Source organism: Tachypleus tridentatus, chromosome 9 (assembly GCF_004210375.1).
Source record: "Tachypleus tridentatus isolate NWPU-2018 chromosome 9, ASM421037v1, whole genome shotgun sequence".
NCBI lineage: Eukaryota > Metazoa > Arthropoda > Merostomata > Xiphosura > Limulidae > Tachypleus > Tachypleus tridentatus.
The window spans coordinates 93,120,458-93,136,931 of NC_134833.1; the positions used below are offsets into that span (position 1 = coordinate 93,120,458).

Here is a 16,474-nt window from a genome sequence, read left to right on the forward strand (position 1 = left end):
ATGTCGATTACACCATTCAGTCTCCAGGACGAGGCCAATAGCTGTGGCTATTCTCGAGAGTGAAAAAAATCCAACAACGCTCTGCTGGAGTTTGACCTGTTTCTCTTTCAGAATCACATCAAGTGGTATTTTCATGGTAATGCAAGTACGCAAAAAGAGATCAACCAAACCCCCTATTTCTGTGCCGTAAAAAAATATTTCTACTTAGTTCATGTTCATGTGAATGTTCGAAATCTGTTGTCCAACAGTGGAATAACTACCTGAGATGTACACATACCAAATATTAAGTGTTCTAGCTTTAATGCATAATCATTATGACACTGCTATCAACATTTAAACTGTATGTAAGTTATTTATGAAAACTACCTCAGAAGAATAGAATAACCTAATAAGTGATTTCACTAGTGCATACATACACGTTGTGACACTTACTATTATACATTTATTTTAATATCGAGGTTTGTGTCAGTTAAATATATATTTAGAAATGCATGTAGCATATATTGTTAAACGTGTATTGCGAAACAGAATCTATTCCCTAAAACTGAAGGTTCTCGAGTGTAGAATCAACAATATACGTTATACGAAAGCACTAAAGTATCGTCAGTATTGTTATGCAAGTGGAATTTCTAGAAATTCGCCTAACGCTTATAAAAAGTAACCAACGCAACGTGCCAGGAGACAGTACACACTGTTGTATTGCTAAAGTTGGTATACTATAAACCTCGGAAATTATAACCGTGATTAACGCTTATCAATTAGGAACTTCAGATATTCATCATGAACATTTTTAGATTTCAAACTGTTTAATTTTAGCGAACTAACACCAGAAATTAGTAGTTTTACAAAGACATTATATAACTTCAGCGGTGAACAATTCACATGTGATCAGCGAAAAATTAACTACTTGAGTGAAATGTACTGATATAAACTCCAAATTTCTCAGCTAATCGTGAAACCTAAATATATCCAGTTCAAAACCAGATAAAAGACCCGGTATTGTTTGTAAAACTTTTGTATATGCATCATTATTTGCAATAACCGTTATTATAAATGGTATTATTGTTTGTATATTAAAATAAATTTGTATCAACCTTGTTAGCAAATATCATACATCTAATACGTATCGAAATTCAATTAACTTCTACGTCCAAATTACAATTGTACTCAGTTTTAGGCTAGTTGCTTTAAAGATTGGGGACACGGAAATTTATTGCATTTTATTATATCAATCAGTTTTCTATTATTACTTCACTTCTTAAGGCACCGCTGCTTCTTCATTATTATTACTACAGACATTGTACCATTTTATTTCGTTTGAGTAGCTTATTCTTTGAATAAATTAATCGCCGTTATCAGTTTTCATATGTCTTCGCTAGGTGTCGTTATCTTCCATTGGTTGCTTTGGAATGGTTTCGTTTGTCTTTTCATTCATCTTGCCTTGTGAATAGGTGTGTGTTCGTGTAATGCTGATACGTATGTTTGTGTGACTTCGGCTGTTTCCGGTATTGGTAAGAGAAGCTTTGTTTTATGGCTCCTTTAATGGTTCGTAGCTGTATTTTTGTTGAATTTCGTGCAAAGTTATACGAGGGCTATTAACGCTAGTCGTTCCTAAATTTGGAGCGATATATTAGAGGGGATGCAACTATTCAACACTGACAATTATTTCAGATCATATAATAAGGGTTGATTATCACTACACCAAACACACGACACCAAAGTATGCAGCGTTACAAGGAGCCTCAGGCCTACCACAGTTTGGTACTCAACCCCTAGTCTGCATGCGAAGCTACACGAGGACTATCTGCGCGAGCTCTCCCGAATTTCGCAGTATAAGACTAGAGGGAAGGCAGTTAGTCATCACCACCCACCACCAGCTCTTGGGCTACTTTTACCAACGAATAGTGCAATTGATAGTCACATAATAATGCATGTTTAGTGTGACAGGGATTCGAATCCTCGACCCTCGGATTACGAGTCAAGCGCCCTAGCCTCGTGTAGTTGTAAGGCCTATGGATCTTCATCCTGCTACCACTAGTTATATTGATTTAAAATGTTTCCAATAATGATCGACGATTTCTCAAAATTTCCGAAACACGTTAGTTTATTCGCGAAGATGAGTTGGGAAGTTTCCACATGGGGGAAAAAAAATCCACTTCAAATTTTCCAAAATAAACAATCATGTCAAGAAACGTATGTATGCTACATATAACCCTTCAGTGGAACGGGGTCATCTCTGAACTTACGGACAACACCAGAAATCGGGTTTTGAAACCCGTGGTGTACAGAGCACAGATAGCTTATTGTGTAGCTTAGTGCTTAATTACAAATAACCAACCAACTTCTTATAAAAATGCGTACTTACATCATGAAACGTGTTTACAGTATTGTGCTTTTAGCAATTTATTAAACTTGTACATTACCATTAAAAAGTAAAACATTTCATTACCAGCAGCTCTTCGAGGCAGTTATAAGTAAACTACCATACAGCCCGTCAAAAATAAAGGGGCGAGTAAACTAACCCCATCCCATAATTTTTAATTTACTGGTAAACTTAATGACAAAAATTCATAAAATAGTCTGATAAAAATTCTCAATACAAGTCAACAAATGTGATATGTCCTTTCACTTATGACTCCTCACACTTCATAGCTAACTGAAGTGAATACATTTTACGTGAATTCCTTTGCGAGTCAATGAAAATTAAGATCATTTATTAAATGAATTCGAAGAATAAATATTGTTAAAATCTGTTAGATTAACAACATCTAATACATAGAAAAGCAGTCTGTTGTCGTAACATTATGTACCATGAATGGATTTTATGACATATCGCTTAGCAACAAAAGTAACCTAATATTATTGTTATTAGGTTTATTAATAACTCAGTTATTAATACTGAAATAATGAAAGTATAAAATGAAATATGTAGACATCAAAATTGGAAAAACCTTTATCGATTTCTTAGTCGTCGTCGATTAAAGCTGGTAATATAAAATGGCTTAATTAAGAAACGATTTTAGTTTAAAATTGAATCGATAATTTTACTTTTATGATAAATTTAATGCATGTCTCAAGACTAGGTGATCCCACACTACGTTTTAGTATAATTCAGGCTTATCATATCAAGACGTACAAGGTTTTACAACTCCCTTCACTGAAATCGTGTTATAGGCAGACAGTTTCTTAACTGTTCTATTTAGATAAACGTATTTTAGCTTTCATTATGACCCCTATTTCAAGAAATCAAACGTGACGTAACACACACTGGCTTTTATGTTATATAGATCGTCATCAATACCTCTCCAGAGTTTATAGTTAACAAGCTTAGTTGGGATCCATGACACGGTTACTAAGGCTTCCACGATACACTGATGTAAAAAGTAAAACTGAAAAGTATAAAAGGCCTAATGAAATCCCACCATAATTAGTAAAAATCCAAGTCCTTGCCGCTATGTTTTGACAGATCATTTTATTTACGAATATTTTATTACTTTCCTTATTTTACTTCGTACTGGTAACGAAAGTATGTTTAATTAATAAATATACTGACGAAATACTAAACAATTGTCTGTCGTTATGTTTGACTGTCAAGTCTACACTGATAATTTTAGGCACGATTCAGAAAACTCAATAGCTAATAACGACATTAAACCTGAAGCATGTATATTACATACAGCAGCCTGTTCATGCTCTATCTGGTACACGTTTTTGTAATGTCATTTGTTGGATAGAAGCTCAATTTTTTTAACGTTCAAAACCACGAATTGAATTTGTAAAACCTGTAACAGCTGCCATATTGTTAAACTCTCCAACATTATACATGTACTTGAACGTAAAGAGTGAAAATCATGTGATTAGCATGTAGCTTATATCCAGCGAACGATTTATCAGAGAATGATTTTAGCAGCTTCTGTCGACCAGTTACAACATTAAATTCTCCGTATATCGAATTTGGGTTTCGATGCAGAAATCAGTTATTCGTGAATTAAGCCTATAGTTCAGCTAATTACATAGAATTTGTAGACGAACAAGACACTAAGCTGACAGGGTTTTGCATTTTCTTATCCTTTTACCAAATAACCCAAAATAATTCACTCAATATTACACACAAAGGATTGATTCCAAAATATAATAGAGATCGCATTTCGTTGATGGAGTCAACCCTTTATATTAGTGCTGTGTTTAGAATGTAACATAAGTCTCCAAGCTTTAATTTTTGTTTCTGTTAAACACTACACATCTTTGGAGCCAATTTAAATATAAATTGAAGGGCAACTTTTTACAATAAATTAACATGCATCTTTAAAACGAATCAATGTACGTCACAGTAAATTAACATTATTTTCTGTCGTTAAAACATAACTTCAGATGTATCTAGTCTCAATTTTGTTATAATTGTATGGTTAAAAATCTTAACTTGCCTTCTATAGTTCCTAAAGAGGTCAGTTTATTGTATTACAAACAGTAATATTTCCAGCTTAAAAAAACTAAAAGCAACTTCAATATACAGTGAAAATAAAAGCTGTTTTTCTGTATTACAAAACTTTCTTCATAAAGCTGAAGATCACAGGTTTCTAATTTAGAAGAGCTTCTAAAGTACTTCAGAACCACAAGTGGTCGTCATTTCTTTTACAAATTCCTTTTACCTTCAATCTTCCTGTTCTGAAGAATTACAGATATTCCTAAATATGATACACAAAAAAATAATTTTAGAAAACACAAGTTTTGTTACTTCAAGATTAGAGTATTTATAACATCAAATATCAATATAAATTTACCTCATTAGATGTATTAGAAAACTAAAAGTGTTATTAAATACTATATATTAGATAAGTAGCAAAGTAGATAAATAATCCAACTCTGCTTATAAGCAATTAAGAATAGTGTATATAGTTGAAGTGAAAAATAAAAGCTTTCAGTTATAAAAAATAACCTTCATACCTAACTCTTAACTAGAACTGTTATAAAATTCTTGGTGCAGAAGGAAGATGTTTCAGGACCATTACTAAAAATGGCAATTAATTGATTACAAGGTTCCATGTTTTATTATTCAGAAATCAACCTATGCCTGATGTTTAAAGTTTGTATATTCCACTGGCTTTGCAAGAATATAATGGGCATACTTTCATGTTTCTAAACTATACTTTATTACAAATGAAATGTCTAAATGAATAGCTGTGAAATATCTAAGAATTTTCCCAAGAAAATAAATATCTTGCATTTAAATGAAGTAACTTAGTGTATGAAATAATGATATAAACATGAAATATATATATTAAAACATAACTATAATTTTCAAAGAGGATGTGTGGCACAGATTCAGTAAAATTATTCATTGTTAAACTTCAAATAAATTGTCAGATAAGGTATTGATACATCTTGTTAGAATACTAGGGAGAACCTTCAGTTTTAAAGTTTTATAAGTAAAAAGAAACATACATGAAATGAATGACGGAGATAAAAGATAAAGTTGACATACATCAAGGATTACAGTTTACTTGGACCTTTCTCTCATCTTCCTCCTCTTGCGCTTCAACCTCCTCATACGTTTTTTACGCCACTATAAAACATAACTTTCGTTTCAAAAGGTTTTATACAAGAAAATAACCAGATCCAAATAGCTATACTACCATAGTTACACATTACTGTAAGAGTTTAAAAGAAGGTATTTGATATCTAAAATATTTACAGAGCTGAGTTACAACAGGAAAGAGCTACAAGACTCCTGGACATTTCCTCAGTGACAAAAACAAATCTATCCAAAGTTATGCATTTTTTTTAGTTACACTAAAATAGCTTTACTGTACTTTGCCATAAAATTATGAAATTTTATTTTCTAATTCCTTTTACACGTTAAAACCAATGATAAAAATTAAATGAAATTGTCAGTAACGTAGAAACTAATGTTACTGAACTGTATATGGTTAAAGATACTTTACACACCAAGATCAAGGTTTTAAAATGACAACAGTTAAACAAATTATCCTCAATGATGCAGACTAGCTGCATTTCACTTCCAAACTAGGGAGGATAAGCACAGATACCTTTCATATAAGATAATTTTCAGTATTTAAACTTGAATATGTATTTTCTATAATCATTCTAAGAAAAGATGTAAAATAATTTGCATATGTTGTCATATGTAAAGATTTTTTCCCATTGTCAATGGGAGATACAAAAACAGAACTGCATCATAAAAAAGCTGCTTTTACTTGTGTTGTTTATGTAAAGAAGTAGGAATTGTAAATCACTTTCTACCGAATTACAAACAGCAACACAATTGGGTATTGTTGAGGTAACTGATCAAGCAACAGCAGCATAAGAGTAAACTGATTTTACAGAGGATTTCTAAATATCAAAGTTATACACTTATAAGTATTCAATTCTTCAGTTTCAGAGGGGAGGCAGACACCCTAAAATACTTGGAACTTTGAATTAGCTCTCTTACAGTGGCAAAATACTGAGTGGAAGGTGCAAGTGAACCTGACATGAATCTTTCTCATCACTACTCAGATATGGACAAACTGGAAAAAAAAAATATTATTGCAAAGCTAAATATTCTAAAATAGGGTAATATGGAAAGGGTAAACAAATGGAAGTTAACCACATATGCTGAAACACAGGCATTATTTGAAGATTATGGTTGAAGATCATGTTTTACATGTTATGGTTGGCTGAAAGGACTTTTTGCTTGATCCACACTCAACTTTTAGAAGTTTCTGAACATTCCACAGAGAGTTAGAAGGCCACTAATAGAAACTTACAGCAGGCTGCAAAATCCAAGTATTTTTGGATCTGGAGTTGGAGAAAAGGGTAAATACCCTCATACATCACAGCTTGTGAGGAATTTAAATGGAGAAGGCCCTAAAAGAATTGCAATCCATAGGTTTCAGCTGACCAGGGGATATCAAACAGGTTGTAGTTTGAAATCATATGTAAAAAATTTCTTTGTCACCTTGCCCTATGAAATTTATAAAACATATCCAATACACATGGTCACAGACAAGTTTGTTTGTTTTTTTGTCAAAAACACTTGAGCAGTTTCACCCATAGCATTGCAATAACACTGCATTTAACTTAATGCCTATACACAAAAATTAACATGCATAAACATCTAGCACCTTGCATGCTAATATCCTATTTACAAATAACAGCAGATAGGTAGGTTTCTGTGTAGAGGATTCATGCTGAGTACAGCATCATCATAACAGTTTGATTTCATGAATATATTAACCCTTTCTTGTTGGGTGATAGATCAAAGGCCATGTCATCATGTTTGTTGATTTATATTCGAAATTTTACTGAACTACTATTTTATGAATTCATGTCAATAAATTTGGAATCAAACTGAAGATTATAACCCAAACTTTAATATGATATCCAGATTAATTTCTTAATTTGAAAGTAAATATTAAAAGAACACATCTAAATATAGATTTCAGTAAGTTATGTGGTATGTTAAAATACAGCACTGTTTAAAATTTGATATTTGTGATTTCAAAATACTAAGTCTCTAGTTTTTGTAAAAATTAGGAACTTAAACTGCCAATATTGACAAGCTGGAATATAAAATAAGAATCTCCCATCTTTCTGTTTTGCTGAAATATGTTTTAGGAACTGAATCAAACAGTGGTCCTGTTCACCTCTTTCTATTCTGGAAATCGTCCCTTATATACACTTCAGTATAACCAAACAACAGCTTAGAATGTCCCCTTGTGGTTTTTTTCAGCCATTTTAATTGTGAAAAGGCTACCATGTTCTTTCAAACCAAGATTTCAAGAAATTGTGTCTTTAGACTGCTTGAAGTTTTTTTTTTTTTTTTAAATCTAAATGCAGCCCAGTTTCTAAGCTTAATAAAATTATAGTGGAATTCTGATATCAGCATGGTAATGATTTTTTGGTTATTCAACTATATACATATAAAACCTAAAATTTTATATCCTCTACATGCAATATTTTAATAAGAGGTTCAGCAATATATGTTCAGTAGCAAATGAGTTTAAAGGTCATAGTTAGAAAAGATAGTTGTTTGCTTTACTTATTTATTTCTATGTATTTTAAGAAAAAATAAGTATTACTATTCAGAAATAAGTTGACAATCCACATAATGTATAATAATTGAAATATAACTCAATATTACAATACTAGTCTACTAAAACACAGCTAAGACAGGGAAGATTAGAGGCCAGTCTTATGTTGGATATACATGAGTAACATGTGCACCACATCAATGCAAGTTGTATGTAAGGTAGGCATGTCTGGTAGATCAATATAATAAAAATATATAATGCCATGAGACTTAAGCTACTTAGACTAAACATTTGTATTTTCATGTTATAATATATAGTCATTTTAGCATGAGAAAAAGCATACTTTATTTCCTAATTTCTCTAATGGTCATGAGATTGGTCAACTGACAGACCCTATGTAGTTAGGATACAGAAAATTTCATTATATTTTAAAATATAGTCTTACTGAAAACAAACATTTGAAATTATTTAATAGGTTTGAGTTTACACAAATATTAGATTTTTGGGATGAAGAAGAGATATTTTCAAAAACAAATCTATGAAAATATTTCATTAAAAAAAGACTGTGTATAAAAATTATAATCTCTACTAAACATCTACCAAATGTTTAATAAATATATACACATGCTATATCAAAAGTTTTAATGCAAATACTTAACATGTGCAAATGTGTAGACAAACTCATGAATATTATACCAAGCCCATAATGAAAAGGTAAATGGATCAGAATTGTGACATGAGACATTTTCTTAAAGAAAGGATGAAAAATGACATATAAACACTAAGAAATAGATTTAAAATATTAAGGAAAGTAAGTTTTAATAACAAGACTAAGGAGATTATGAAATTTCAAAGCAAGAATATTTTCATATTTTAAAATTTAAATAACTAATTAGTATTAGCCATTGTTACATTTATATTTATGTCACTGATTCAAAATACTCCTCTCCATTTTATTTTTTACCTTTTACAAAACAAACAATATCACCTTGATGCAATAACAAACCATGTGTATTAGTTCTTTCCTTCATTTGCTAAAATCACACAATAAATAATGCTGTTTAAACTGAAGGAACATTTGACAAATTGAAAAGCTTGATTTTTTTATAAATGCTTTTCCTTAGCAAATTGTTAAAAATATTTAATAAGATTACCTCAACTGTAAAATAGTAAAGACTACTTTTGTCCAGCGACATTAAGACAAAACAAACATGCAAGACTGTACAAATGAATATTTATGGGGGAAACTTCTCAGTAAGATGTAATGATTTGTAAACATTTTATCTTTTAAAAAAAATATCAAAAAATTTTATGATCCTTTTTATGTACAAATACTGTTTCCTTAATGAAACCCTTGCTGAAAACTGTCATGATGAACTTATAGAAAATATCAACTGTTTTAATGCTTGAAACTACTTCATTAAAAGAAAATTGTCTTTATTTAAAAGACAGAAGAAATGCATTAAAGGAATGACATCCATCATAGTTGTGTCATACATTTCATTGGTGGATCCACAATTTGAAAAGGTGAACATAAATAGGTCATGAAACTAAAAGAAGTAAATGCACTTGTCAATTAGATAGTTGGAGGTAATCCAATACCCAAAACCCTCCCCAATGATTTAAGTGGAAAACTTTTTCTGAAAAATTACATTACTAAATTTTTTTTAAGTCAGCATATCTTAAAACTTTTATACAAAACTATGCTATCATGATATATCTGTAAAATGCAATGGCTCTTACAGTATCTGAAGAAATCCCCTTTGCAACAAGTCTCTGAAGTGAAATGAGTATTCAATAAATTGCTTGTTAAAAAAATGAAGGATTACTACAAATTGAATGTATTCAAACTAGATTAATGCCTCTACTAGGCATGCCAACTCACTGTTAAGACTTTCCTTCTTTAGTTTGTGATTTAAATCAGCAAGACATAAAAGAAACAGTTAATACATTATTTAAATTTTAAGATATTAAGATTTCAGGAGTTGCTGGCTTTTAGGATAGTGTCAATGCTTTAAAAATAATTGATTTCTTCAAGGAAGTTGGAGAAATAAAAAAACAGATGGCTTTTAAATATAATAAATGGTGGTAATACATAAGAGTTATCATAATTAAAGTACGATTTTGATGGGAATAACCTTATAAGAAAAAAAAAATTATGGTTTTCTGCTTGATTAGTCTCTTATGCCACCAAAATAATGTGACGTCAGTGGAAAAGAAAAGTTTAACTCTTAAATAGTGGGAATGTTGTAGGTAGCAGCATCAATTAATGATGGCCGCCATTTAAGGGTTAAATATGTTATACAGTACAAGACACTGATTAAGCCACATTGAGTATTATTTTCACTCTTGGGCTTCTTAATTTAAGAAGGTTATTGCATTGTTGAAGGGTTAATAATAAGAGTGATATTAAGGCAATATTAGATATGAAGGTTGTCATACAATGACAGTTTAAGATATCAAATTTTGTTTTCTTTTGAAAAACAGTAGATCTAATTGACGTGATTAAGAAAAATGGTTTGAAATCCCTTGTAAATCAGTTATTTATATTTTGGATAGAAGGTTCATGGTGCTAATTTTTCATAACTGCTATGTTAAACAGTTTAACAGAGGTGGGTAGTATGGGCATTAAAACTTTTAAATTAAAATAAATTACAGAATGTTTTAACCTTCTTAATTCATTCTAATACCCATACCAACCATCTTATTACTTTGAGTTTCTTGTCATCGTTAATACATCAGGTTATAAATTAGTGTTCAGAAACTAAAATACTGCTTTTACTTAATACAAGTAAAGGGTTTACTTTCATATTTACAATTTTTAACTCTGTATTTAAGGTTGTTGAAGTACAAATCAACTGTGATAACCAAGAGAGATATTACAGTAAATCATTGTTACTTTTAGTTTTAATTTTCAGAGGCAAAATAGATTTATAAAAGTTTTTACAAACTTACTTGCATATTAAATATTTATGCATTAAACTTTCTATTTTATAAATTTCTCTGAAGTGGTGTTTATAGTAAGCACACTTTTAAATTATTTGTGGTATTTGAAGTGATCTGGATATTTCAATAAAACCTTCCTAATTATTACATACAATATTAACCACGGTATTTTGCATTTAGGTTTTTCTTCTGAATTTTTATTTTCCTTTAACTTCTATTACATGTCATTCTTTGAAGAAATAGAAACTAATTCTTGAGTTCTTACAACTTCATAATAACTGTTGGAGTCTAAGCACCATAATTTTTTTTTGTTATGTATAATCCTGTTACTTTTACTTATACAATTCAACTTAAACGAAGGATGACATGAAATAAGACAAAATAAAAGATGCACTGTCAAATGTTTACAAAGTATTCAACACGCCTAACACAGTAACACTAATAGTACACCGCATTTCGAAATTGGCGTTAAAAACATCATAAAACAAAATTTATTTTAAAACAATTACGATTTACAAGTTTATGAACGCTAATAAACTTTTAACTGTTACCTTTAATATTAACTTTTCTAAAATTACACTATGTAATTTGAAAAGAAACATTTTCTGATTTAGCACAAACTATTCACATTGCAATAGAAATACAATATTGTAAATTACAAGTAAGACACCACAAGCATGCCTACTCTCCACTATAATTATTTTGTATTTTCACTGTTATTATTATGACAAATTCTATATTTCGGTAAAACTTTTGTAATTACAATATTAACAAAGGAAATTACATAATCACAACAGTTAAAGTAATAATATTAATTATGGTTATTGTTATTAAAATTTATATTCTTACCTTCGCTCTCATTATCAAACGTCAACGCTGCGAAAAAGAAGTAAAATATGATTAAAAGTTGCGATATTAATGCTTAGAAACGTTGATGAACAAAGATTTATTTATTAACAATTTACAATATCAACCTCAAAATACTTTCATAACTTACCCCAACACCTAACGAAATAAAGAGAACTCAAAAACTCTACGAACGCGATTTTACGAGAACGAATCTCCTTTATCATCACCAGGGAAACAATAAATGTAATATAACATTTTTTGTACACTTTCAAAGTTACAGAATATTTTGCTGAAATAATACCAACATTCAATGTATTTTTGTTAAAAAAATTAGTAAAATTATTTTTATTAAACGATTGAAGTTAGTTTTAATGCTTTTTCAAATAAATGGCATCAGAAATACTGCTTCTGAATTTATTTTTATTTTTCCATGTGTAAACACTTCTGAAAGATTTTAAATGGTGGACTGTTTTATCACCAATAAGAAAAAGTAATTTACACAATAGCTTTGTTTGTTTTGGAATTTCGCGCAAAACTACACGAAGGCTATCTTTGCTAGCCGTCTTTAATTTAGCAGTATAAGACTAGAGGGAAGGCAGCTAATCATCACCACCCACCGCCAACTCTTGGGCTACTCTTTTACCAACGAATAGTGGGATTGACCGTCACATTATAACACCCGATGGCTGAAAGGGCGAGCATGTTTGATGCGACCGGTATTTTAATTCGCGACCCTTAGATTACGAGTCGAACGCCTTAACCCACTTGGCCATGCCAGGCCTTTACACCATAGAGAGTTATATATATACATATATTTCTTTACAGTAAAAACAAATGTATTATTGTGCTCTTAAAAATACATCAAATTGTGTTACCACTATCGAAAAACAAAAACAGATTATAAGTTGAACGGAAGTTACTACAACCAAACCTAAACAAAGACAAACTCCTATAAAAGCTCTTTAGTAAGGCGTGTTTGTTACAGATTAATTGGTAAAAGTAGTGCAAAGTACAATCCACTCAATTATAACTAAAGCATTTTATGTCTTCGTATCTCCCAATGCCAGCTTTAAATCTGCAATGCTTTTCTTCTGTAAATTTTAACATCTTACCACGTATTTTAGTAGTGGGCCTGGCATGGCCAAGTCGTTAAGGCACTTAACTCGTAATCTGAGGGTCGCTTGTTCAAATTTCAGTCGCACCAAACGTGTTCGTACTCTCAGCCCAGGGGCGTTATAACGTACTGTCAATCTCACTACTAATTTGTAAAAGAGTAGCGGTGGGTAGTGATGACTAGCTGCCTTCCTTCTAGCTATACACTGCTAAATTAGGGACTAGCGGCTAGCGCAAAATTCAAAAACGCATCAAAATTTATTTTAGTGGTTATCGTATTTACACACACATACACACGTAAAACTTACCAATAGGGACACTTCATAACTCTTTTTTTAATATTGTTAACAGGATCCATATGTGCAGTTTTGCTCGTTTGATATTTATTCCGGTGCCTCATTTTGTATTTACTGTCTGTATATCCAGTCAAACACATACACATTCAGCATTAACGAAATCATTCAAAAGCATAGTATAGGTCTTTCTAGATGGATAGAACAATAGGAACAAAGTAGCAGAAGACAACAAAAAGGTGCTTCTGTCACGAATAATATAATAGAAAAGTCAAATGGAAGTTTTAAGCACCGTCTGTGGATTAACATCTGAATACTTTAAAGCGTTTAAGGAACTAAGGTCAAACAGGAATGATTAAACCAGGACATGATAATCATTATCACTAAAACCATCTACATTTTTTCTTCCCTTCACAAGATCATATATTTATGTGAAAACACTGAAACGAAAGTCGTTATTAAAGGAAAAGTGTCAAGGCTTTTCATGTTATATTAGTGCTTATTTATTATATCTTCTCACCTCCTCCACTGGTAATTTGACAACTCATACACTGCTTCTATTCTCGTTTGTTACTGGAAGTTCCACCTCTGGTGCTATAATGGACGAGTGATGCACAGAGAGTTTCTGGTCATAGACTGTGTTTCGAAGTAAACTCTATTCCCAATGTGCGCTCGGCCTCAATATCAATTACTCGTATATCATATTGTGTAAAGCTTTCTACTGAGAAACTTTTAACATTCGTGTTGCTGGGATTTTATGACTACCTGCTTTTTGCATCAATCCATTTTCTTGCTTCGTCTCTGAAGATAATGTTCTAGTTTTTATTATCGGATCAAACCCACTATCGATAGCTATAAAACCAATATGTACCCAAGTGTTACAAGGTTTCTTATCAATGATCTCCCCTTCCTATAGCTCAGCTGTGAGTCTGAGAGTTCGAACTTTTAAAAATTGGATTTCGACGCTAGTGACGGGCACAACATCAGTTTTGTGCGTAATGTCAAATAAACATACTTTCCTGAAATCGACAATTAAATAAGAAAAGAACAATTGAAAATTAAACAATTTTAGTTTCCCTTCCCCTTGTGACTTAGCGGCAAGTCTGAGAGTATATAATACAAAAATCAGTTTTCGATACCAGTAATGAACAAAGCACAAATACTCCATTGTGTAGTTTCTTGCTTAATAGCAAATAAAAAAACTAAGAAATCCATTTTTTTCGGGTTCGAATGTCCGTCGCATCAAACATGCTCGCCCTTTTGGCCATTGGGACGTTATGATGTAACGATCAATCCCACTATTCGTTGGACAAGAGTAGCCCAAGAGTTGGCGGTGGGTGGTGATGACTAGCTGCTTTCCCTCTCGCCTTACATTGCTAAATTCGGGAGGGCTAGCGCAGATAGCCCGATAGTAGCTTTGCGCGAAATTAAAAAAAAACAAACCTTTAAATTCAGCATATTCCTGTTTTCCGATTTCTGTTTAGTTTTTATTGTTTCGTTGATTTATTTGGGATTTAGAACTTAGTCCTCACAACATATTCTTTTTAATTTATTATTATCCATTAATAGGTTAGTTTTAGATGTAATATTCATGTTTTTCACACACGCAATAGTTCCTCTTATTTGACATAACTTGTGACTAGTTTATGTTTTTACGACTTTTGTCTACAGTTCTTGAAATCATTTTCTTTCAATCTGCAAGTAAGTGAAATTCTTGTAAAAATATTCTGCGTAGCACTGTTAATTTAGACGTATTAGCGAACTTTAGCTGTGCTATCTTAAATAACTTTAAGTTGAACATGTAAACTTATCTTTTTCGTTGTAACTAAATTTACTGATATTTGCTATCGTTTTTTATTTAACAAAATAATCCAAAGAAAACCTGCTAAAAATACAAACAAAGATATCAGTATCAATAAAACGAATGTGATAACGAATTCATCCAAATGGTCGAAGTGACTTTGAGTGGACATCAACAGAAAATTTATGATGACGTCGAGATTAATATCTGGATTACTAGATTAACAACAAAGTAGAAAGATGTTTTTAAGTTTCTTATATGGACTTCTAACTGCTACGATTAAAAGCGTTACAGAATATTTAGTAAGTGTTTAAGATAATTATAAGAGCCTTCGTCAGCTACACTTTTAATTTTGGGAACAATAATAGAAAAGAAAGACGAACTCAGTAACACTAAATTAAATAATATGGAAGTTTTGATAAATTATAAGCAAATCTCTCTATATGCTTGGAAAAATTATTTTGTTTGAAGTGAGCTTTAATGTGATGGATCGTAAATCGTTTAAAATGCTACAGCAGTACTATTTGCTTTGTTAAAACTTTTAAAAATAGCTGCATTTTAATCTGTTATATAATACACTTATATTAATATCTTGAATCTCCTTCCTACATAGAAATATACAGACAGTGAATAAATAAATATAGTCTAATGTAAATTCGTGAGACATAAAGAAAATCGCAGCCACAATACAAACATCCAATACCGAGGCACAAATCTTAAGATTGATCGTCCTCCAGTGGCACAGCGGCATGTCTGCGGACTTACAACACTAAAATATGGGTTTCGATACCCGTGTTGGGTAGAGCACAGATAGCCCATTGTGTAGCTTTGTGCTCAGTTGCAAGCAATCAGTTAATAAGCTGGGTCATTATGTAACGTGTCCTGCTTTTTAGAAATGTTTGTGAAAATAAGACCCAGATTGAGTTGGGTTTATCCAGTTTAGTCATAATTTCACCAGCTGCATTATAAAAATCAACTGAACAGATGTGGGTGCTCCAGCCCAGAACGTTCCACATCTTTACCATCTTTCGCTGTTTGCAACCAGATGTGGAAAAGTGGTTGCTCATAGGAATAAATAAAATAGAAATAACAAAAATAAAGCAGCAAAAAGTAATAGAATACATCGCCAACCGTCCTTGAAGTTAAAATTACAGCCCCCAGTATGATGTTCAAACATGTTTTGTTTTTGAATTTCGCACAAAGCTACTCGAGGACTATCTGTGCTCGCCGTCCCTAATTTAGCAGTGTGAGACTAAAGCTAGTCATCATCACCCACCGCCAACTCTTGGGTTACTCTTTTACCAACGAATAGCGGGATTGATCGTTACATCATAACGCCCCAACGGCTGAAAGAGCGAGCTTGTTAGGCGCAACGTGGATGCGAACCCGCGACCCTCAGGCCTTAACACACTTGGCTATGCCGAACCGCTATTCAAACA

The 16,474-nt window shown here is 31.7% G+C and overlaps 1 long non-coding RNA gene across 1 annotated transcript in view; it reads left to right on the forward strand.

Moving 5' to 3' along the window:
• Positions 1-1,352: 1,352 nt before the first annotated feature.
• The window catches only part of LOC143225767 (uncharacterized), a 39,902-nt gene continuing 24,780 nt past the window's right edge, over positions 1,353-16,474 (forward strand). The window contains exon 1 of the long non-coding RNA XR_013014063.1: positions 1,353-1,511. This is a non-coding gene — a long non-coding RNA (uncharacterized LOC143225767). The remainder of the gene's footprint in view (positions 1,512-16,474) is intronic.